Source organism: Triturus cristatus, chromosome 6, assembly GCF_964204655.1.
Source record: "Triturus cristatus chromosome 6, aTriCri1.1, whole genome shotgun sequence".
NCBI lineage: Eukaryota > Metazoa > Chordata > Amphibia > Caudata > Salamandridae > Triturus > Triturus cristatus.
Genome location: NC_140589.1, coordinates 992,523,435 through 992,549,045, shown reverse-complemented (window position 1 = coordinate 992,549,045; position 25,611 = coordinate 992,523,435). Strand labels below are relative to the sequence as shown.

At 41.8% G+C, this 25,611-nt stretch overlaps 1 protein-coding gene across 4 annotated transcripts in view; it reads right to left on the bottom strand.

Annotated features, from left to right (window-relative positions):
* The window catches only part of RIN2 (Ras and Rab interactor 2), an 831,738-nt gene that overhangs the window by 798,234 nt on the left and 7,893 nt on the right, over positions 1 to 25,611 (bottom strand). The gene's annotated exons all lie outside the window — the stretch shown is intronic.

Genomic DNA, 25,611 nt, shown 5'->3' with positions numbered 1-25,611 from the left:
ACAGGTGCTTAGCTTCAAACGAGCCCTAAGCACTCAACTATGAGCGCTAAACTACGATAAAAGTGGGTCTACCTATTATTTCATTTGGGTCTACATATTATTAGGTTTATTATTTCAGATATGTAATTAGCCATACATTTGTTGCAGAAAATGATAAGGGCTGATTTACACCCCATAACAACACATACCAGACCCAGGTCTGTGACAATTTTCCTACATACAAGAAAAATATATTTCCGCCACAAAATGTAAACCTTCAAAAAACAAGGCTTTTTATTTTCTTTATTATTTTATATTAAAAAAAAAGAGAGAACCGATGAAGCATATATTACGTTTCAGATGCCCCTCAAAATCAAGTACTGCAATAACAGGGAGAGTGTAAATCTTCTATCACAGTTAGTTTAGAAGTATAATAGCTTATCAGAATTGAATGTTCACGACTTTAGTTTTAAGAAACAACAACACTACTATCCAAATATAAAATGTTATATAAATAACAAGGAAGCAGTTAGTAGAATATGCAAATTAAAGACAGTGGAGATTTCCCTGTAACCAAGGCATGTGCAGACGTGGAGAGAAGGGTAAAGGACTGGGACAGCTCCAGAAAGGCTTGATCCCGAGATTAGTAGTTCACTTATTGAACATTATTGTCAACATTGACAAGCGTGTGGCCTTTGTCCATTGAAACAAATCCAGCAAGGGTCAACAAACTAACATTGCAATAGGAATGAGGAAGTCTTTAGAAGAAAATACAATTTACGGACAGCTGGGCCCATATCACAGAGAGGGCACACTGTTCCGACCTGGGCCACAGTGCACTTTGAAAAGGGTGCGCTTCAGGCAAACAGGGACAGTGCACCCTATTACAATTAATGCGCTGCCATGAGGTGAGCCGCAATTTGTGAAATATGGGTCAGTTACTTACAAGCCATTCCATGTTTAGGTCTCGCCTGACCCAGCGCATGCGCTGGTCTGGCGAGACTTATTGAGAGGGCTCCAAAAAGTGCTACCAGGCCAGCCTAGAGCTTCAGTGCATGTGCGCGGGCGCGCGCACCACGCTTTACCGCGATTACTTTCACTTTCGCGGCCGTATGGCCGCATGGCATAGCCAATAGGTCTCGCTTTTAGGACCTTATAAGTATTTAGTTATGCAACTGTTGCATGGCTAAACACTTATAAGGTCCCAAAGGCGAGACCTATTGGCTATGCCAATGCTTGTTTTACAATGCAGGCAGAAAGCATCCTGCACTTTAAAGAAAGTAGAGAGATCCCCTTGCAGGCAGGTGCACCATCTTTTTTGTGGTGTACTGTCAGTGCACCTCGTAAAGGCCTGTTTGCTTCTGTGCCCACGTAGATAATAAGGTGCAAGCACAGAGGCAAAGAGATTCTGTCATTTGCTTGGAGCCTAGACCCCAAACGAATGAGGGAACACCCTCTGAAGACAGCAGTGACACTATATATGAGCCAGTGATATCTGTATAGTAGCAGGGGCTGCAGTGCATTGGCATATTTGGCTCCTTTTATAATACCATAGTGCACCAGGGGCCGACAAAGCGACTCGGTGCCTGCCCTGGTGGAAGCGTATTCAGTGAAATACGGAACAGCTGTTTACAGGCCACTCCATGTTTCACAGTGCAGGCAACAGCTGCCTGTACTTTAAAGAGGAGAGAGAGATTCACTTGCAGGTTGGTGCAGTGAGTGACTGCACCTGCCTGCAGAAGGATGACTGGGGAATCAATAACACCCCCATTACCCCGATCAAAGGACTGGCTTAGGGAGCTGCACTGACAACGTTCCACCTTGTGGAGGCACACTGTCAGTCACTGTCACTGGCACCTCCTAAAAGCATGCGCCCGCTAGATAATATTATATAGTGCCCATAATACCATAGTACCCCCTGCATACAGCAGGCACACATGTTGGTCCCAACGCTAGGGCACTATGTGTAATACTGCCCCAGGTATTTCCTACTAATAGTCAGTGCTTACAGGCAAGAAAAGTCAAAGCAGTACTTCATTGAGAAATGGACAATTCAGGAGAATTTTCCTAATTTACCAGCCCCAACACATGCTCTCCCGTGCTTCACTACAAGGCCCTACAAGCTCTAGGACCTTCAACATCCTACCAGATAAGTCCCACCTACGTCCTTCCTGGGGTGCCATAACATATATCTGGCTGTTGTACCTGCATTATTTCTCTTATCTCTCTAGAAGTATTTTTTCTCTGCACAGTGGTCTGTATCAATGTCTGCCTCTTTCTATGAATGTCTGGCCAGATTTTCACTGATTTGTACACTTGAGTGTCTTTGAGTTGTGGTCAATCTTTCTGCTTGATTTTGATCATATGTGACTTCATCAGAAGGAAGGTATTTGCAATTAGAGAAGAAGGGTTTTCATGCAAAACCATGAGCACATGGTGCTTGTATGTCATCTTCATGGCCTTGTCTGAATGTTTGTCCAGAAGTGTACAATCTAAAGCCTTCAGTACCATCTAAAACATCACTTCATTAGACTATTTTTCTTCTTCTTCTTTAATTGACATCATTGCTGTGACCAAGCAATCCAGATTAAAGAATCCCCATGAATGTACTATTGTAGGGGAATATCCAAGATGGTAGGCTGCCAATATGTGCCCACCACTTAAAGGTTATGATTGATTTTGCAGTGTACCCTCCTTTTGGAAGTGTCCTATTTTGGTGCCAGTTTATACGAAGGGCCCGACGTATGAGCCACCCTGTAATAGTCTAGTTGCAATTCTTAACCCAGTGAACCAATCACTGACACAATATATAAAAAACATCATGATACAAAAATATTGTGTCAAAAATATTGATTAAAAAAATATCATGTCACTATACTTATGCTAAGATATTGAAAAATATATAGTTTCACATTAATATTATTAAAGAACCTTAAAATATATTGGGCCTAATTCACAAAGATAAACTTAGATGAAAATCTAACTTTACGACTTTCGGTATAAATGCCTTTTGTGAATACTGAAAGTCGTAAAGTTCGACTTTCGGTATTCACAAAGAGCATTTACGAGTATTAAATGCCCTTTGTGAATACCGAAAGTCGTACAGTTAGACTTTCGTTTAACTTTACCTTTGTGATTTGGGCCCATTGTTTTTTAGTATATAAAATATATATACATTTGCGCAATAAAATCACTGAAAACTCCCGAGAGTGCTCCGAGACTCGTAGTTGTTGTGTAACAGATGCGGTTCACCCCCCGCTATTGAAGCACCCGCCGAGTGTTCGACAAGCCTGGGTGAACGAAGATGTTATATATATATATATATATATATATATATATATATATATATATATATATATATATATATATATATATTATATACTGGCAGTCGCCAGTAGATAGTTATAGTTAGGACCGAGTTCCCATAGGAAATCTGAAAATTCTATTTTGAATAACTTTGGCGCCGGTTGACTTATCTTCGTGAAATTTTCAAAACTAATGGGGCGCTCCGCTCAGCTCCTACCCTGAAAGTCTCGGGGTGATTCGTCAAGCGGGGGCTGAGAAAAAAGGGGGGTCCCAAAACGCGTTTTCCCCATGCATTTTCCCATAGGACCTTTAGTCGAAGGTACAGCCCGAACAGCTGAACAGAATTAATTGAAATTTGGCAAAGAGGTAGTCCTCAGGTCAGGCATGTGCCTTTTGCTTAAATGGTGTAAATCTGTTCAGTAGTTCCTGAGAAAATCAAAAGTAAAATCACATATATATCTGGGCGGAGCCTAACCACACATCTCATCGTGAGATCTGATTGGCTGTCAGCACTTCATCCAAGAAGTGTTGGCAGCCATCTTGGGACCAATATACATGATAGCACCTCATTAAAAAGCATTGCAGTTAATAGAAGGTTTTAAGACTTTAGTTACATTATAAATCATTTGTTGATGGTACCATACTCATTTTAGGAATTGTGGTGTGTTCTAAGGTGATTTTACCATGTGAAAAAGCCTTCTGCTGTGATATCATGAATCATGTTTGAGAGAAAACTATTTTCTCATGCTTTTCCCACAGAGGTTTGAAAGGTGATCTATAAGCTAACTGAGAGCATATTTTCTGTAAATTCACATTATCTTTCTCAGTCATGTGAGAATGAAGTCTGACATTCCCAGTAAAACATGTACATCCAACAAGGGCAGAGACTGTCAGTTGATTCCTTTGTGTTCTACTGCAGCTTCCCAGAGTGTTCTAAAGAACAACTAGAGCGCTAACAGTCCTACTTATGACAAACGTATGGCACACCTGAAGCCATCTTGGTTGTAATAAAGTGGTAATTCTTAAAACATTTAATTTAAAAAGGAACAAAATGAGGGGGTTCATTTTGCCATAGAAAGTATGATTAGTGCTGCAGAAAGAAAAATTAGGGCACATTTTTAGTGACTTCCCAAATCCTCTTCTATTTCATTAAAAAATTCTGACATGCAGACTGAAACATGCACTTTCAATACCAGCAGCAGACTTCCCTGGTGAGCAGTAGCTTTACTACAGTGATCTAATAAGCAACTAGAGTGCTAACATTCTGAATTTATGGCAAATTTGTGACACATCTGAATGCCTTCTTGATGGAATCAAAGTAAAAAACTGAAAGTATTTCCTACTGAGGAGACTGTAGTAAATGAGGAGATTAGGAAACATCATAACAAATAAGTATCCTAAAATGGCCACCAGAGACAAAAGAGCCCAAATGTAGCCCAAATATCACCCAGATGTACCCCAAGTATAGCCCAATGACAGAATGTCCCAGAGTGTTCTAACGAACAACTAGAGCGCTAACAGTCTTACTTATGACAAAAGTATGGCACACCTGAAGCCATCTTGAATGGAATAAAGTGGTAACACTTAAAACATTTAATTTACAAAGGAACACAATGAGGGGATTCATTTTGCCATAGAAATTATGATTAGTGCTGCAGAAAGAAAAATTAGGGCACATTTTGACTTCTCAAATCCTCTTCTATGTCATAAAAACATTCTGACATGCAGACTGAAACATGCACTTTGAATACCAGCAGTAGAATTCCCTGGTGAGCAGTAGCTTTACTACAGTGATCTAATGAGCAACTAGAGTGCTAACATTCTGAATTTATGGCAAATGTGTGACACATCTGAATGCCTTCTTGATGGAACCAAGTAAAAAACTGAAATAATTTCCTGCTGAGGAGACTGCAGTAAATGAGGAAATTAGGAAACGTCATAACAAATAAATCTCCCAAGATGGCCACCAGAGACAAAAGAGCCCAAATGTAGTCCAAATATCACCCAGATGTATCCCAAGTATAGCCCAATGACAGAATGTCCCAGAGTGTTCTAACGAACAACTAGAGCGCTAACAGTCTTACTTATGACAAAAGTATGGCACACCTGAAGCCATCTTGATTGGAATAAAGTGGTAACACTTAAAACATTTAATTTACAAAGGAACAAAATGAGGGGGTTCATTTTGCCATAGAAATTATGATTAGTTCTGCAGAAAGAAAAATTAGGGCACATTTTGACTTCTCAAATCCTCTTCTATTTCATGAACAAATTCTGACATGCAGACTGAAACATGCACTTTGAATACCAGCAGCAGACTTCCCTGGTGAGCAGTAGTTTTACTACAGTGATCTAATGAGCAACTAGAGTGCTAACATTCAGAATTTATGGCAAATGTGTGACACATCTGAATGCCTTATTGATGGAACCAAAATAAAAAACTGAAAGTATTCCCACTGAGGAGACTGCAGTAAATGAGGAAATTAGGAAACTTCATAACAAATAAATCTCCCAAGATGGCCACCAGAGACAAAAGAGCCCAAATGTAGCCCAAATATCACCCAGATGTAGCCCAAGTATTGCCTAATGACAGAATGTCCCAGAGTGTTCTTAAGAACAACTAGAGCGCTTACAGTCTTACTTATGACAAAAGTATGGCACACCTGAAGCCATCTTGATTGGAATAAACTGGTAACACTTAAAACATTTAATTTAAAAAGGAACACGATGAGGGGGTTCATTTTGCCATAGAAATTATGATTAGTGCTGAAGAAAGAAAAATTAGGGCACATTTTGAGTGACTTCTCAAATCCTCTTCTATTTCATTAAAAAATTCTGATATGCAGACTGAAACATGCACTTTTAATACCAGCAGCAGACTTCCGTGGTGAGCAGTAGCTTTACTACAGTGATTTAATGAGCAACTAGAGTGCTAACATTCAGAATTTATGGCAAATGTGTGACATATCTGAATACCTTCTTGATGGAATCAAAGTAAAAAACTGAAAGCATTTGCTACTGAGGGGACTGCAGTAAATGAGGAAATTAGGAAACTTCAGAACAAATAAATCTCCCAAGATGGCTACCAGACACAAAAGATCCTAAATGCAGCACAAATATCACCCAGATGTAGCCCACATGTAGCCCAATGACAGAAGTGTGCAACACACTTATTTTTTGTGTATTTGCAGTTTTATATAGTGCAGACTTATCAGGTATTGGAATGCTTTACATGAGCATTGGTTACATCACACAAGATCAAATTCATTTTGGTTGTAGACATGGGGAGATTAAGTGATTTGACCACAATCACAGAATGTTGAGCTGAAGCAGAAACTCCAACCTGGTTCCCCAGTTGCAAAGTCTGCAGCTCAGGAAGTAACACCACATCCTCTCGTCAAGGTGCAACATTTAATCAAGTGGTCAACTGGATAAAAAAACATAAAGATTACAAATAATTTAAAAGTTCTTTGCCGCTATTTGAAAACTCAGAAAATATGTGTTCTTTTTTGTTTTTTAGAGCACTAACCATAATTTTGATGCAAATAAGACCCTCTCATATATGTAATTTCTAAAGGAAATAATCTAGTTATTACAGTTTTGATTACATTAAGATGACGTCAGGAGTTCCACACTTTTGTAATAAATATAGAATGTAACAATCTAGTTGTTCATTGGGATACTGTTGAGAGGCAGAGGCCAGGGGCACGGACTCTGAAAATTGAAGGCAGGTAGGAAAGTGCAGAGGCAACAATTTGACCACACTGGGCAGGCAGGAAGGGCAGTGGCAGCACAACAGACTATGGAGGGCAGTGGAAAGGGGGGCAGGGGCAACAAACCAACAATACAGGACTGGCAAGAGAGGCTGTGGCAATATAATAGAATAGACCATTGTGGGCAGAAGGAAGAGGCAGTGGTAGTACAACCATACATGCCAACAGACCCGTTTCAGCCAGGAAACGTCCAATGTTTTTAAGCTCAAATGGGCTTTATTTGATCTGTCTCCTGTCTACAATCTCCTCTTTTTCAATGTAACTCACAGGGGAAAATCAATACCCCAGTTTTTTTTCAAAATCTCCCTCTTACCAAGTTCAAAATGTTCGCAAGTATGGTACATTGAATCATGGTAGGCAGGAGGAATTGGGGTAGGGACATGGACTCGGATAACAGAGGACAGGAGGGACATGGAGAGGTGCACCAAACTGACCCTACAGGGCAGGCATCAGGGTTTGCAGCAGCACAATACACCACACAGCGCATGCGGGACGGGAGTGCAGCACAACAATCCATAGAAAGCAATAGGGAGGGGACAGGACCATGCACATGGACAACAGAGAACAGATGGGAAAGAGGCAATGGTAGCTAGCTGACCATAATGGACAGGCAGGAGAGAAAGCTGCAGCATAACAGACCATAAAGGGCAGGAGGGACGGATCAGGGGCATTACAATGGAACAGACAAGCCAGGAGGGAGGGAATAGGGGGTCTGCACATGGAAACAGAGGGCTGGGGGCAAGGTGGCAGGGCAGGAGCAGCAAGATGACCATGGAGGTCAGGCAGGATGGGCACTAGAAACAAGACACACCATGGAGAGCAACAATGAGACTATGGTGGCATACACACAGACCATGGAGGGAAGGTGGTAGGGGGTCAGGAGCAGCTAGCTGACCACACACGGAAGGTGGGAGGGGCCATGGCAGCACAGAAGACCATGCATGGCAAGCGGGAGGGTTAGTAGCAGCACAATGGCTATGATGGGCAAGAAGGAGGGTGCAGGGGCATGCACAAAGGACCATGGAGGATAGAAGGGAGGGTCAGGACCTGGGCACAGACAAGAGAGTTCAGGGAAAGGGGCCTCACAACAGACTGCGCGGGGCCGGCAGGAGGAGCAGTTGCAGCACAACAGATCAGGGAGGGCAGAAGGGTGTAGCAGTAAAATGGACCATGGAGGACAGGAGGAAGGGGATAGGGGCATGGCATGTGGACAGGCAGGGTGGAGGTGGCAGGGACAGGTTACAGTCATCTGACAATGCTAGGCAGGTGGGAGGGGAGTGGCAGCTCAACAGAACACTCAGAGTAGATAGGAGTGGCAGGTCCATGGAACATAGTGGGCAAAAAGGATGGAGCAGGGGCATGCACAAAGACATCGGAGGGCAGGGGGAAGGAGAATAGGGGCAGCAAGCTAAGCACAGAGGCTAAGCAGGAGGTCAATAATGGGCCATAGAATTGGGCAATGGAGGGCAGGAGGAGTGGACTGGTACATCATGCTAAATGGAGGGCAGTGGCAGCACATCAGACCATGCATGGCAGGAGGGAGGAGGCTAGTCCATGGATTCAGACAACAGAGGATAGGGAGGAGGTGGATGGGGCAGCAAGCTAACTGTTCAGAGAAGGTGGGTATTAGGAACTTTATTGTTTTTAAAATGTGTGTCTGTGCGAACTACTTAAAATATGAACAAGTATGCAGCATAATCTCACTTTTATTCAGGAAGAAGAGGACGTTTGTGACTGTGACTCCGGGCTCACTTGGCAGAAACACCCCCTGACCCTCCACCCCCATCGCGAAATGTAATGCCCGTGAAAAGGGTAGGTGGACGCAGTGTTATATAGAACATAGTCCTGAGAGCACGATTGAAAATGAAAACTAGATGTAGTATATGGTATAAACTATGCACCAAAAAGTGTGATACAAGATGAACCGGGGCGTGAAATATAATATGCAATAAATTGTGCGCAATGACAGATTCATTGGAGAGCGCGAGATAGCACAGGCACTAGCGCGTGGTGTGCGATATGCGCCTTGGAGTGTAATAAGCACAGGGCAGTGTTGTGTAACATAACTAGTCTCTAAAGTTGTAATATAAAATATGTGCTGGGGAGTGTAACCTTGCATATGCACAGTGACAAAGATATGGATCCCAGATTGTAATATGTATGGCATAGCGCTGTGCGTTATAACATACACATCGAGGAAGGCACGTTAGATGGGGCAATATAACCCGTGCGAAGGCAAGTGTGGCATGACATATTCACGGGGTGGTGTTACAGTGCACATGGGCTAGAGAGTGTCACAGCATACGCACTAGCTGGTGGAATACAACACAGAGGTGTGAGGCAATCGGCAAGCACTGGTGGGTGTAACACAGCATTGGGCTCAGCCAGGAGCACGCTGTGACTCTCAAGTGAGGTTCGTCTCCTTTCCAGAGAGTAAAATAAAAAGTATTACACATCCGGCGGTGGATGTGTTTTTTATTAACCGTGAGGGGGGTTTCTTGCATAGTATGGACGAATTTTTGTCGAATCTCCTTTGAATGGCTTGGTGTGCGTGTATATTAAATGTGCCCGTCAATAGCTACCCATGTTTGTATAAATAAACAACAAGGGTGTCTACTTGGAGAGTACCCACCGGCGGGGGCGCCGGGATTAGGCACGGTAGGGCGTCAGACACGTCAGAGCTTCACTAGCGGTGTAAATACATTCCATGTGGATTCATTCTATGCATAGTCGCCTTTTAATGAATATCACGCAAATCGTCATGGTGATAGGTACATACGGTTTGTCCAGCATGACCTAGGTGTTTCTATAAATATATAAATGTTTAAAATATTAAAAAACATTGTAGTTTCTATTTTTGAATGTGTGTATCAAAGGTTATATTAGGGGAAGAGGAGGTCTGCCACTCTATCACAAGGATGATGTCATCAGTGATATCATTAGTGATGTCATTTGAGATGTCATCAGTGATGTCATGAGTGATGTCACTGACCATGTCATGAGTGATGTAATATGTGACGTCATCAGCAGTGCATTGCGGGCGCGCGAGTTATAGTTAGCTGAACTAACTATACCGGGGGAATTTCAATGGTTTTGTACGAGTGAAAAGTCCAGCTAACTATAACGCCCCTGAAACCTATGGTTTTTTCAGTGAATATATATAAAACATATTTAAACTTTACAGAAGCACACAGTCACTGGATGATGTCATCAGTGATGTCATTTGAGAAGTCATCAGTGATGTCACTGACCATGTCATGAATGATGTAATATGTGACGCCATCAGCAGTGCATTGCGGGTGCGCGAGTTATAGTTAGCTCAACTAAATATAACGGCCGAATTTCTCTGGTTTTGTACAAGTAAAATGTCCAACTAACTATAACATCCCTGGAACCTGTGGTTTTTTCAGTGAATTTCTAAGGTTTTTTGCTAATTTCTAACTATAACGTCCCTGAAACCTACGGTTTTTTCTGTGAATATATATATATATATATATATATATATATATATATATATATATATATATATATTCACTGAAAAAACCATAGGTTTAACACACGTTATAGTTAGGAATTAGCATTTAAAAAACCTTGCAAATTCACTGAAAAAACCATAGGTTTCACACATGTTATAGTTAGCGGAAATTTTACTGATAAAAAAACAGTGAAATTGCCCCGTTATAGTTAGTGCAGGCAACTATAACTCACGCGACCGCAATCCTCTGCTGATGCTAATACTGTATTTAGACACTTATTTGCCCATGTCTTCTTCCATACATTTTTAGCTATACATATATTACAAATATTTTTTTTTCATAAAGACACATATGTCATCAGCAGAAGATTGCGGTCGCGTGAGTTATAGTTGCCTGCACTAACTATAACGGGGCAATTTCACTGGATTTTTATCAGTAAAATTTCCGCTAACTATAACATGTGTGAAACCTATGGTTTTTTCAGTGAATTTGCAAGGTTTTTTAAATGCTAATTCCTAACTATAACGTGTGTTAAACCTATGGTTTTTTCAGTGAATTTGTACGGTTTTTTAAATGCTAAGTTACTTTACGCCATTCGAGGCGTGCGCGCCCACTTAACGCAGTTCGTTCCGTGCACGGTTTTTATCAACTTTAATAAGCCCTGTACATTTGGTGGCCTTCGGCCACCAAAAGCACAGGGGGTGGGGTCAATGTGGATAGTGTTTTTTTTATTTCAATTTTATAATTTCATGTTGCCAAAATTTAGTTTTTTTTACCTATCAATAAGCCCTGTACATTTGGTGGCCTTCGGCCACCAAAAGCACAGGGGGTGGGGTAAGTGTGGATAGTGTTTTTTTTATTTTTATTTTTTTACCGTACGCTTACGGTAAGCGTACGGTAAGCGTACCCCGCGAAATTGCCGAAAAAAAAATACAACCGTTTTTGCTCTTGGGGGATGTTTGTGGACTCCCTCAACATGACTATGTGGGAGGGAGTTGTCAAAACAGCCCCGTAACATGTTTTTGGCCATCATGTTTGATAAACAACACTCAGTGCGAGAGACAAAATGGCGGCCGCCGCTTCCTGGTTTCGGCCGATTCGAATGTTTACTAAGATCTAAGAGCCAATCAGAATCGCGCTCGCGCACGCCACCGTACGCTTACCGTAAGCGTACGGTAAGCGTACGGTAAGCGGGCTCAGATATATATATTGATTTAAAGGCTATTTTCTCAGAATCTCCTGAACAGATTTACACCAAACCTACAAAAGGCACTTCCTTGACCTAGGGACTACCTCTCTGCCAAATTTTGAGTAATTCTGTTCAGCCGTTCGGGCTGTAGCTCGTTCTAAAGGTCCTATGGAAAAATGCATGGGAAAAACGCGTTTTGGGACCCCCCTTTTATCTCAGCCCCCGCTTGACGGATCCCCCCGAGACTTTCAGGGTAGGAGCGGAGCGTAGCGCCCCACCTATTTTGAGAAATACGCGTGGATTCGTCGACCGGCGCCAAAGTTATTCAAAATAGAATGTTGAGGTTTTCCTATGGAAACGTGGTCCTAACTATAACTACCTACTGGCGACCGCCAGTAGGTAATATATCTATACACAAATGTTAAATATATTAATAAATAACTAATATAATGTAAATGAAATTGAAATATTTCATACTATATAAATACTATAAACACACATATATATATCAAATTATATGTGTGTATGTTTATATATACACATAAATAATGTAACACTATTTTACAAATATAGATTTTACATTATATTACATTTTTTGGGTTATTTCTTAAAATTTACAACTATAAAAAACATATCTCTAGATATAAAATATATTCACTAAAAAATGCAAAGGTTATAGACATGTTGTAGTTAGGTTCACATTTTAGATGCACAAAACCATACAAATTCAGCAGTTATAGTTAACGTTATCTCAAGTAACTATATTTGATGCCATAACATAACTATAACTCGCGCCCTCGCCATGTCCAGTTTTTCATCAACAATTTTAAAGCAAATGTTGCACCGATATTTTCAGTGATGTCATAGAAGATATCATGAGTGATGTAATATGTAGGAAATCAGCAGTGCATGGCGAGGGTGCTGAAAAAAATATTTTGCTGATATTTCTACATCACAATACTTTTGTATCACAATATTTAATTCCGATATTTCTGTATCTTGATATTTACAAATCAATATTGTGTCCAAATATCCCAGTTGTCAAGGTATTTATGAATGTTCTGCAAGCATGCTTCCCTTAAATTGGCCATAATCTCCAGCCATATCCCCAAAACTCTGACATAAACCAAACAGCAGGGTTCTAAATGCTGCAATGCAGTGCCCCTTGTGCTGGTGGGTGCCCTGGTGCTGATGGCCACAAAACAGTGCCTAATTTGAAAATAATTTGAGATGCCCAAAATTTGTCTTTAGAGCCCTCACCTAACTGCTGATGGTTAGGGGTGCTGAATACAAAGACTGCCTACCCTTGATTTCACATAATTACGATTTATTACACCACCCTACACTTCCTGTCTCACCTAGCAGGTTATTTTTCATTCCTCCTTTCTCCCAATGTCACTGTTTCCTATCTTTTACTTCCTCATTTCTTCCTCTTCTGGTTTCTTTTTCTTTGCTCTAGGTTAAAGGCTGATGATGAAAAATAAGTCCCATTCCCAAGAATATGTGCTGGCGCCTACCACATGCAACCACCACCACAAATTACGCACTACCCTCAAAGCCAAAAGCATTGAGGCTACACCTCCTGATTGTGCACCTTTGCACTTTTTTACTGCTTTCAACTAAATGTATACAGCTTTGGTTTGGAGAAAGCTGTGGAGAGGTGTGGCTCACTAGTTAGAGGCGGCAGACCCGTAAGCAGAGAATCGGCCAGGGACCAGGGTTCAATTCCTGACGTGGCAGGGTTGTGGACCAGGGTCAAAACGGACTCGATAATTCTCGCCTCGGTACCTACTCTAACCAGGAACACACTCGGCAACTCTGGGCATTAAGCTTGCCTCATCTCTACAACGGCCCCCCACAGATGCCGGGGATGCCTGGTTTCACCTTGGAGATACCCAGAAAGGGACCATCTCACAGGGATAGCCAGGATGGGTTCCCCAGCGGTCTACAGCGCCGGGACGCCCCGTTGCTGGGGCAGCTGTGCACTTTACAAGTCTACAACATTTACATTTACATTTACAAAGCTGTCACTATAGGGATTGCAGACCCCTATGAGGTTGTTAAATACCAATCTATATCACCATACTTGAGGGTAGATTTGAGGCTTTGTTGAGCTCAATGGGTTTGAAATCAATATTGCACAGATTTGGGCCCTATCAAACAAGTAATCTCACACATCCAGAACAATTTTACACTGATCTACAGGTACCCCGACACACCTTGGCTGATTGCTGTGCCAATACCCATTTGTCATTTAACTAGAAATAAATATCATAACCTAGAAATAAACAAGGCCATTGTTTTCTGGGGTTTTTCCTAAAGTGATTCATAACTACACCATTTTGGGAGTTATGGCTAATGGAAAAATGAATTTGTTTCCAAAATGGAGGGGTACAGGCTGGAGAACCGTAGGTACAATTAATGCACTGGGGGGCCAGGGTGCACGGTGGTTCAGTAGGAGCTGCAGAGCTGTGCTTACTTCTTTTGGCTAAGGCCGAAGCTGTCCGAAGAGCATTAGCAATGGTCCATGGTGCTCCCACCTCAATGCTACTAGTCAAGAGGAGGCATGATGATTTTGAAAGATGGCTGTAAAGGAAGCTATCGGGGCTTAAATACTGTACTCTGCAAACAGAGGCAATTGCGGCTGATTTCAGTTAAAAATAAGGAAAATAGTGCCCTGTGTTTTCCCTTCATAAATTGAACATTCCAACCTGCCAAAATTTATCGGGGAAAAAGGTCCAGAAAAAAGGCAAAACATACAGAATGGTGTGTTAAACTCGGAATAACCGGTATTTTCCACATGTGGTAAATACCGCATCCTAGGGTAATGGTATTTGTTGTGTGTGGTAAATACCTCACCCTATGCCGATAAATTTGTAGTGAGGGCCTTTGTATGTGTGCTCTACGGTGTAGCACACATGCAAAGTTGGAAAGGTTTGGAAAAAATACATCTTTTCTCCAACTTAAGGCTCGAGGAGGTGTGCTTTTTGAAGAAAAATACCATTCTATCAAAGTAAGTAGATAGGGATTAGAGTGCATGTGAACGTTCATGTATCAACAATGGTATGCATCCTTGACATAAAATAGCACATACTTTGTGTTACCCTAAGGCTATTGTTCCATGCAATGAAGGATCTGTGATGGAAAGTAAGTCCCAAAACAACACTGCACCAGGTCTGTAACAAGCGTTTGGTAAATCCGCCCCATAAACTCAGTATTTGAAGCTAAACACAATGATTGGGGTGTCAGACTATTAATATTGTTTTACTCGCCAAAGGAACCCTTTTTAGCAACCTTAGAATAACAAAGGATTGAGAGGACCAAATAAAGGTTCTAAACCTATGCCTTTCAATGTGCATGTAGCGCATCAATGCCAGTTCATAGCTCAATGTGCCTTTTTAGAAGAATTGTAACTTATAGGCTCAAATTAACAAAATTAGCTCTGTGACATAAGCAGTAACTCACTCAGCTATCTACATGAAATGCTAATCTGTGATCTGCATGTCACACATTGTTCTTTGCAGTGGAAACATGAACCCTCTATGCTACTTTTTCATGAGTCAAAACTGTGACTAGAAGAATGGCAGGCCTCATGCCTTTGTAATTATCCCTGAAACATGTTGTGCACACAAAGATCTCTGCAGGCTGCTCTTATCTCGGTTCAGCCTGTCATGCAGAGGGGCTCTCTTGAACTTGGTGCTGGGTTGAAACAACCTGCCATTTTTCTATGTTCCTCAATAATTCCATGGGCAGGGGTGGGAAGTTTAAAAAAAAAAGTTGTTCCCTCTGATTTAAACATAGCTTTGCTGTAAAGAACAGTGATGCCTCAGGTCCATTAGCTATCACAAGGTGGACAGAAGTACAAACATTAGGAATACCTATTTCCTAATTGCGAATCTCTCCAAATCACAATTAGAAAATTTGTATTTCAAATGTATGAAACTCATTGAGTTTCATTTAGGATTTCCTTGTGGGTCACAAATTGACCTATTTCATGAAAATTAAAGAGGTAGGTCCCAGTTTGTGAGCCATTAGGAATTACAGCCCTCACAAGGGTGTTGGCCTGCTGCAGTCTGCAGACCACCATGTGCGTGATTGCTTTTAAAGAAGCAAACTTTTTTTTTTTTAATGCAGTCAGTTTTCTTTAAAGGAAAATAAGATGCATTAAAAAAGAAAAAAATGTAACATTGAAGTTTCATTTAAGAGTAGACAGTAGTCCGTAGGACCAAAGCCGCTCTTAAAAAAATACTATTTATTTACATTCTCAAAGGAAAAGGGGACTCCCCTTTGTGAATGAGTTACCACCAGTTTTAAACTGGTGCTAAAGTATTACTGTTTTGCAACTGGAATTTGGTCACAAAACAGTAATACATACCATACCAATTCAGTATTCGGAAGGGGCGCCATAAACACGGTCCGTCCAAATACTGAATTGCAAATGCAAAATGCAATTCAGTAACAAGTTACTCAATCGCATTTTGCACATTTGATCAAGCATTTTTCCAGTCGCAAATAGCTCAAAAGCTTTGTATATCTGGCCCGAAGTTCCTGTAACTTTTATTCTATGGCTGAGATCAAGATAAATGTACATTTGTACTCCATGAATTAACACAATTTCCAGCTTTTTTGCTGCTCTGGACATCGCCACCTGCTGCTACAGGGTAGCGAATACCATTAAAAACATGCCTGCCACAGCCCTTTTGTCTGCAAGGGGCACTTGAGGATAGTTCTGTCACTCTGACTCTGTCAATGGGATCTGGTGGATGTCACTCCACCATAAACCTCAGTGCTGAGAAACATTTTAATAGATGATCTCATGTCTTCTGTGAGTGGTATGGATGTTGACCCCAGGATCCTCACCATTGGCCACCTTTTCCAAACGCTATTTTGTCCTGCAGTTGTGAGATTGATATGACTACAAAGTCATTCAGTTTTTAACTCCTCTGCAAGTCCAGCAGTATTTCTTTCACTGTCATTTTCACTTTGTGGATGCGCCTGTCCACGTTGCCCATTCGACTTCAGTTCTAGCTGTTTGTAGTACTCCATGTGAGTCTGTCAACATTGCCATATGCAATGCTTCCCCTGGGGAGTGAAAAAGTTACCACAAAAAGTACGGCAGCTACAGGTAGAATACGCAATTGGTATTCCTGCCTAGAGACAAACAACCAAAAGGTCCCGCTTGGACAGTCACAGAATCCCTGTGTGTATGCTAAATAGGGGGAAGGTAATCCTTATGTAAGAGGAAGCCTCACACACAAAATTGTGTCATGCTTCATTATCGGCAAACTCTCGCCACCCTGGAAGGCCAGTGCCTGCAAGGCGGACTTAAAACTCCTCTTTCGACTCAGCGCAGGAGGGAGTTCTTAGATAAAAGCAACTGTACAATAGAGGGATCCAGACCAGTGAGTTAAAAATACCTTAATGCATCCCGGCTATTTGCCTTTATCGGTGAGTATATTGGGTAAAGTTAAAAACTGGAGGGGTGGTAGTATGGAAGCAATGACTCACACTGGTGTAAAGAAGTCAGGCCAACATGATTCTGCCCTTTCTTGAAGCCCATATGGGTCTGGTGCATTCCTTAGCACCAAGGATCCCTAACTTCCTCTTGCCTGCATCTTTAGTGAGGAGGGAAAATGTGATAGAAAAGAGATTGCTAATGTGCTCATGTGAGTCCAACCTGAAGTGCACAATGAAAACAACATATTCAAGACGAGAAAACAAGAGATATAAGAACAATTAATTGTTATGTAGCCCAAGGCCCTTCCCTTCTTAATAAGATTCAAAAAAGAAGAAAAAAGAGGACACCTAAGATGCAAGTGACACTGCACGGGAAGGCGTAGCACCCAAAGGACCTATGGAAAGTGAATAAAACATGCAGAGATGTTGCGCATGCTGCATGCACAGTAGTGAACCAATAGCATGTTTGTTTAAGGGATTGCTACACTGCAGCTTCTCGTTCGCTCTCTTACCCTAGATTATAGGGGATACCGGCTTCTTGATCAGAGAGGGGGACAGTGTCCTTTGTAGTCACACACAAGTGAGATCAGGGTTCAAAAGGTTAAAAACAGTGGGCATATGCTATACATACAATGCAAATCCTAGTTGCCAGGTTTCGAGGAGTTTTTTGGAAGCCTAGCTGTGATCACAAACAGCCTGTCAAAGAAAAGAATCATGAGACTAAATAGCTCTACCTCATAGGAGGCTTATATGCTGCTCATACCCACTGGTATATCAGTTTGAGAAGGGAAGCAAAACTAATCTGCCTGTGTTAGTCCTCAGGGGTCGGTAAATGTGTGATTCCACGTATACCCTCTGTATCCAGCCCGCACAAGTCTTACCATAAAGCAGATTATAGTTGAGAACCACTGATAATACGACAAGCCTGGTAATACACTGCGCAAAGCGGAAATAAATTGTCTTGTGTCAAAGCATTCTCACTGCGGGCAGCCCGTTACCTTGTTAACACTCTCTGTGCAATGATCTGATTAGAGAATGGGTATGAAAATAGCCCTTGAGATATTAGATTGTGCAGGCAATCACTCATACCATTTAGAGCAATACTGTTAAGCCAATGCACATGTAACGATGCATGGTTTGGCTTTTTCTCCATATGGCAGCTCCCCCCCGGGACATACATCGTCAAAAGGCCCACCGTGCCGGTAAACCTGCTTGGAACCCGTTCTCTGCTGTTGGTACACAAGCCAGTTGAGGGCAGCCCTTTTTAATTGAGAGGTAGGGGACTTTCGTCAGGGTCTACATCTGCCTGACAGGAGGAAAGGGTCGGGCCCACATAAAAACATATCAGGAATGCTGGGAAATGTAGTCCTGGATGATGCAGGACTCTCACAGTTAAGGGAAATGTAGTTTGGAGTGACATAAATAAAAAGATTGTGATTTCCATCAAACAGAAATCTACTCAATCCATCCCCTCAATAGGCAGGTGTCCCAGTCCCTGCTAGAGACCTATCAATGGAGTTTTTTTAAAATTGTATTCCTATGTTTCTTGTTACTATGAAGCAAGGAGTTTCATAAAGCTGGTGGAAAAAGATTGGTGTTATTTCACCAAGAAGGGGCAATCTCTCAGGATAAAAATTCACAAAACGAGGTCTAGGGTGAACCATATGGTGCAGGTAGCGGCAAGCTCTAGTGTGTGCATTGGGGCACAAGAGTTTGTGTGCTTCAAAAGAGGGGCATGTCCTGAGACAGTTAGACCATATACTCATGCTTCCACACGGGGCCTCATCATTGAGCCTGTGATGGTCCACCCAGAGCCTATAGAGCATCTCTGTTCAGAAAGGAACAGAGGTTCCGTCATGTCTGTTCCTTTTTTTTGTAATTTATCGATGACTTACCACTCCATGTCATTTTCTCCATGGCATCTCTCTATGTAGTGTCTGGTCAGCTTAGTTGCATCTCATTGAAACCTAATGGTGCCGCGGTGTTCAGTGATGCGTGTGCATACATTCCTGGTGGTCATGTCAATGTACATTAAACCACATGGGCATCTGATCATGTAAATCACATCCCTGGAGTTTCAGTTTGTCACGGACCTCAATTTCCATCATGTTTCAAGACTTAGGTCTAATATTTGTAATCCTCCTTGTGAGCGGCACACACTGCAATTACCACAGGGAGAATGACCAACCAGAGATGGTAAGTGCCACAGAGTTGTTTGGTCTCCTTGGGTTACGGTTCGTTTAAGACGTGTATGTTACTAGCATGTCTTTGATGCTCCTTGCACTCTTGAATGCGTGCATAGGTTTTTCAAATGCAAGACCCCTGACTGTAAATTTGCCAATGTTTATTGATGACATTCTGGAACGTATTTGATAAAGAGCTAAAAGTAGTCACACAGATCAATCTTTTGTTCTCTTCCTTTCCAATGTGAACAGCAGCTGATCTCTGTTGTTGATCAAAGCCCTTTTCTTGGCTCTTTTTATCACATGGAAGGGATATTGTTTCTCAGACAGTTTTGCTGATAGTTTTTTATATGTAGCTTAACTCAAGTGCGTACTAGTTTTGAAAATTTCGTGAAAACTTGTCAAATGGCGCCAAAGTTATTAACAAAACAAAAAATACTTTTCCAATGGAAACTAGGTCCTAACTATGGCATGTGAATATTCAAAAACACATAAGCACAGAGCACTCACATGGTCACATATCCGTCATTTAATCAGCAGACGCATTTCAGCACACAAATGCCTTTGTTAATACTGGATTGAAAAAGAGTGCAACGAAATAAACTGATCACTGATGTCACTGACCATGTCATGAGTGATGTAATATGTGAGGTCATAAGCAGTGCATTGTGGGGGTGTAAATTATAGTTAGCTCTGGTTACTAGAACTGCTGAATTTCTATGGTTTTGTACAATTTAAACATGAGCCTAACTATAATGTCCCTACAACCTTTGGTTTTTATATGTATCTAGCTATAACCCTTCCCCTTGTGTTCATTGGAATTTCTGCCCTGACCTACCCTCCAGGGGTGGCAGATTGCTGTAAAAAAAATCCATCAGCCCCCAGTAAACTTTCACCCTACTAGAGAAATAGACTGTGAGTAATCTCTTCCCTTCCCTTTCAGCCTGATGTGAACGCCTTAAAAGAAATGAATTCATTCAGGTGCCAGTACCAGAGAGAGATTCCCAGCGTTTGGTATGAGGATATGACCGCCACATTCTCTTTATAAGGAGGTAGTGCAGAGGACGTTTAGGTCACATGTTTTGCACCAGAGGGGTGAAGGAATAGATGTTTTACCAAAGTGGTTCAAACAAATCAAATACATCTCTGGATACATACATGTATATACATAAATCCTTTGAATCCTGCCAATTTGATTAAATGTCTTATTGTAAAAAATACTTTTTTAAGACTTGGAGAAGATGGAATAGTTGGTAAAAGGGTTTGGGTTATTTTGAAGACCATGGTGTGGGTGTGGGTGTCAGGTCATGGTGGATGATCAGAGTAGGTGAGGTAGGTGAGGGTTGAGCTTGGGGAGCTTTGGCTGCTTCCTCCTTGGAGCAGAATGTGGACTGGCAGAGTTGTGAGAAGCAGCTGCCTGGATCCTCAGGCCCAGATACATTGGGCAAGTTGGAATACCCTAAAGTGGTATATCCCCACTGGGCCTTAGTGTAGTGCCTGTGATTTGGTGCTCCATTACTATGGAATTACCTACAATGACTTCCAAGTCAACCTACAGAACTATATATCCAAAACTGGTACACCTGCGGGCCTTCAGCAAATTACTCATCTCTTCCCTTTCTCTGGCTGTTCACTGAATAACTTAAGAAGTTACCATGCGCTCACTGTCTATTCACATAGCTATTTTCAGAGGCACATTTTTAATGCTACATTTTCAGGCCTGGAAGAGTCAATGGGACACTCTGGGACACTTATGGTTTGGCTGTATTCAACGGATGCGTTAAATACCTCAGCTGCACTTACACCTGCCGAAATAAAGTGGGGCAATTGCATGGTATTTCCTGTACCTTGAGGATTTTGGTATATTAAACACCAAAATCTGCATGTTATTCCCCACAAACTCGTGAAAGGTGTTATTTATCACACACGAAAACTAAGGTCCCCTGTGGTATTGTTATTTATTATGTGGAATAAATAACACCTAATTTCGTAATCAGGTCCTCAGAAAGTTTGCCTGTGCTTTAGGGCAGTGCCTGTAACGTAATACCTGTGGCATAAACCGTACAGTCTCCTGATTAACACTTTTCGTCAGTGACACTCCTGACAAGATTGATTTTTGGAAAGTACTCTGAGATTACCACTTGACCATCACCCATGGCATGATTGCATACTTACCATCATATTTTTAGCAGCACTAATGTTTTTATGGATTCACAACTGGCACAGGAACAATGACTGGCATTATGGCCCAATACAGAATTTTGAAGTGATGCTATTTTTCGTGTCATTGCATATTGATTTTGTTTATTTTATTTAGGAGGGTACTCTTTTCAGATGAGAGGGTACTCTTATCTGCATGCCATGCTGAGCATTCAATTCATTTTTTCCATCTTAAACAATGCATGTGCTACCGTTTTGGAGACATATTGCTCTGTTACCGTAAATAGCATTGCTTTTTAGTCAAAATGTCAAAATGTTACCTTTAACCACTTCAGCGCGGTGCGGATTACCGTGCCGTGCTGAAGTTTCCGTGCGTGGGCGGGGCCGTGACGGAGCGGTTCCGTCATGCGCACAGCGCGACCGACGCGCATGACGGAACCGCTCCGTCACACGCATCGAGGGGGTTAAGTGCGGAGTTTGCGAAAACTTAATTTAAGTTCCGTTTTACAGAGGGTAGAGCTCGTGTTGGGAGACTTTGAAAATATTTGCCAGGCAATATGTTGGTTCTCAGTACTGCACTGAGTGTTTCACTTATTCAATGGTTTTATTTTTCGTGTTTCACTGAGCCATTCTACGCTGCTATTTTTGCATCCCTAAGCTTGAAGCATGTTTCAGAAACATCAGAAAAGACAACTTCCTCATTCCAGGTCACATTCTTTGGCACATTGCACTAGATGTTAAGTCCCTAATGGAAATATTGTATTATATTAATTAAAAAGCAAAAACTACTCACTCTGGCTGTCTTGTCTGCCGCTTGGCTAACACAGGTACAAACCTTTTTGAAAATGATTACTGCAGTGCCAAATAAATGGTACAGTACAGTATACGTACTGAATCAGGGTCAAAACTGATTTGCAAATCGCTGGGTCTAAACTTAGGTGCATTAGTGGGCAAAAAAATGATGGGATGAAATGCTAACCCGAGCGATTGCCACTGGTTAGACTAATTTCAAGCATTCATCCAATCATATTTTGGAAGTTTTTTGTAGCGTAAAAGGGAAAATATTGTTATTTTCTCTTTGCACGTGTGCTGCATTTTGAGGAACACATGCAAAAAGGATGTGGCTTCCAATTATATTTGTGTGCATGAAGCTACCCCTGCATGCACAAAAAATGCCCTGACCCAGTGGTGTAACAAAACTTGAGGGGGCCCCCCTGCAAGGTACGTAGAGGGACCCCCTCTGGGCTCAATCAGGAGCTCCCGGGCCAGAGCTCTGTGCAGAGGGGCCCCCCTGGCGCTTGGGTCCCCCCCGCACTGTGGGGACTGCGGGGGCCTGTGTTAAGCCCCTGCTCTGACCGTAACGTAGATGCCCTGGCACTATGGTGCAAGGGTGCCTACGTGGGTGCCAGGCAGCCCAGAGAGTGCCAGAGCAGGAAGCGAGCAGAACTGTGCCATTTCTTTGAAAATATTAAGCAATTTGACTCCCCCTTTTAAACAACGCCGCATACCAACTTCACTTGCTGTGCTGCATTGCGTGAAATGTTTGTAAATCTGGGCCTGTGTCTGTCCTGGACGCTGCAGAAGCCTGGCTAAGCCCCGTGGCTTGGATAAGGGCTAAAGCTCTTTTTGCCCAGTGGGTGCTGCGTGCTTGTGAAAATCTGTGGGTATCTGGGCTCTTCTTATCTTTTAGCATAGCTTATATGGGCGATAGGTAGCGGTACATGACACATAACGATTTTGAGGCAACGCTAGAGTCATCAAACTAGTTTTTGCATGCAAAAGTTGATCGGCATTGCCATTTGCACTACCATATGTTGCTTGAGCCCGAGAGCACCATAACGTAAACCTGGTCTATAATTGCTTTTGAGGAAGACACTTTTTAACGATTAGAAAATAAAAATACATTTTCTAAGATCCTTCTCCAAGATTAGTTCCTACATTATTCTTAAATGAGTGTCAAATGAAAGATGATTACAATCCAACACATCATTATGATCTGAATGTCATGCATATGGTGTATGGTGAGGGTAATTGCTTACATTCTCCATTCAAACCTGTAAGTCCTTAAAGCACTTATAGTTATGTTGGTAGCATTTGACCTTTACCCCTCATTCTTTCAGTTACATCAAGACGAAGAACAACTCCAATCATGATCTCGAGTGTGAACCATTAGAGGAGGTGTGAACCAGTGCTTAATTTGAGCCTGTGGGTTTCACTGCTCGGCACCAGCATGTATTTGTCAACACTGGCACTTAGTCAGTCTGCCACATGATGGCACTTTTTGTCTAACATTAAAAATGACTGATAGCTGCCACACAAGCCATTCTTATATCTATGGGGTCTTGGAATAGCTTGAATTGTCACACTTGTTGGTGTGTGAAGGTTAGTAGCTGGGTTGGTACTGTCATTGGCAACGCTGGCAGGGGGAATGGGTGAGGCAAGCTGCAGTGGCCTCTTGACGAGGGCCCTGGCGCAAATTGTTTACAAATCAAGCACTGGTGCAAATGACCAATAATTATGAAATATTCTGCCACTTGTGTTAAAAACATTTATTAGGAGAGCCCTGGCCCTAAAGTTTTACAAATTAAGCACTGGTATAAATGACCAATAATTATGAATTATTCTGCCACTTGAGTTAGACACAATCATCAGTAGAGCATGCAGCATGCTCAAATGAATGCAGTCTTCCATTCGATAAGAAGGCTGTTAATCGGCTGCCTTCTGACTCGCTTCCATGCCCGCCTCCAGGCCTGAACAAGAATCAACACAAGTCAATGCTGTTTATTGTAATACTGTATAGTTGATTGCATCACGATAAATGGTGTAAAGCTCTCTGATACCTCTGGGTCTGGGTAGCGCTATATAAAACTCTTAAATAAATAAATAGGTTCCAAAACCACGTATTAAATCGTATTGCTACAAGACTGCCCCACTTTGGAAACGTGGGCCATTTTTTAGCTATCTAATTCACTAGCGGGGGCACTTTTATTATGATGCCAGGGTCTACTTTCTCTCCCAGTCCAACCCTACTTTTAGAATGAGCCTTATGGCTATAAGGGAATGGATTGCACTTGCTTCGATTTAGCACTAGCACAAGTTAGGAGATCAGTGAAAATTGCACTCAGTCAGGATGAGAGCTCAAATGTCAGTACTAAACCGTAAAAATGCTACAAGAAACCAAACAAAATATGTGTGAGTGGTGCTTGTGCATGTTACTGTCCTTTTCTTACCACCAATGTAAAACTGTGAGCAAAACTCACATAATGCCCTGTCCTAACATTATTTGTACAAAGGTGTTTTGCGCCTGTAATTAACAATTAGCACATTGGTCTACATTACCGTGTCTATGTTGCTCTTCTTGCTTTTCATATGCATAATTATATATAAAAGCATACATGATGCATTTTTGCGGTTTGGACATGCTTGGCATGGTAAAAGGCCAGCAATAATATTGGAAATAAGGCATGGTCCTTTTTATTTGTACTAATTGTACATGACAATTTCCTGAATAGCTCTATTTTAGTGCCATTCAAATATTTTAGGGCCAATTTACAACAGCGTGTATGACTACGTAAACGAGTACTACAGAGGTACCACTCCGCAAGCTCCAACATGCCTTTGTAAGTAGGCCCCAGTGCCAAAAGACTAGTTACACAGAATGGCCACCATTCTGAAAAATGTGAGTGGGCCTACAATATGCATTATCTACTTCATGTTTCATATATCACAACTAGGGAAAACTATGATGTTCACAGTTCATCTGGAAGACGCCTGTCAACTTTTGCACTTGGGCCGCGCACAGTGCGCACACGTTTTAGCAAAGTTATACAGGTAATTGCAATATTTTTTTTTTCATTTATATTCTTGCCCTAGAAAACGTTCATCCATAGGACGAAATCTCTTCCTATGGACTCGCCAAGTTTCTGTTCTTTCCACTGAACTATTTCATTAAACTCTAATGTGTGCTGAAGCAGAGTTACAAAGTTGCAGCTGTCATTCTACAAAAACTAAAATGTTGCAGTGAGAGAACTTCCCAGGATGGCGTGTAATGCGTTTCTGTAATGAAGCAACAACCCGTGTAATGTGAT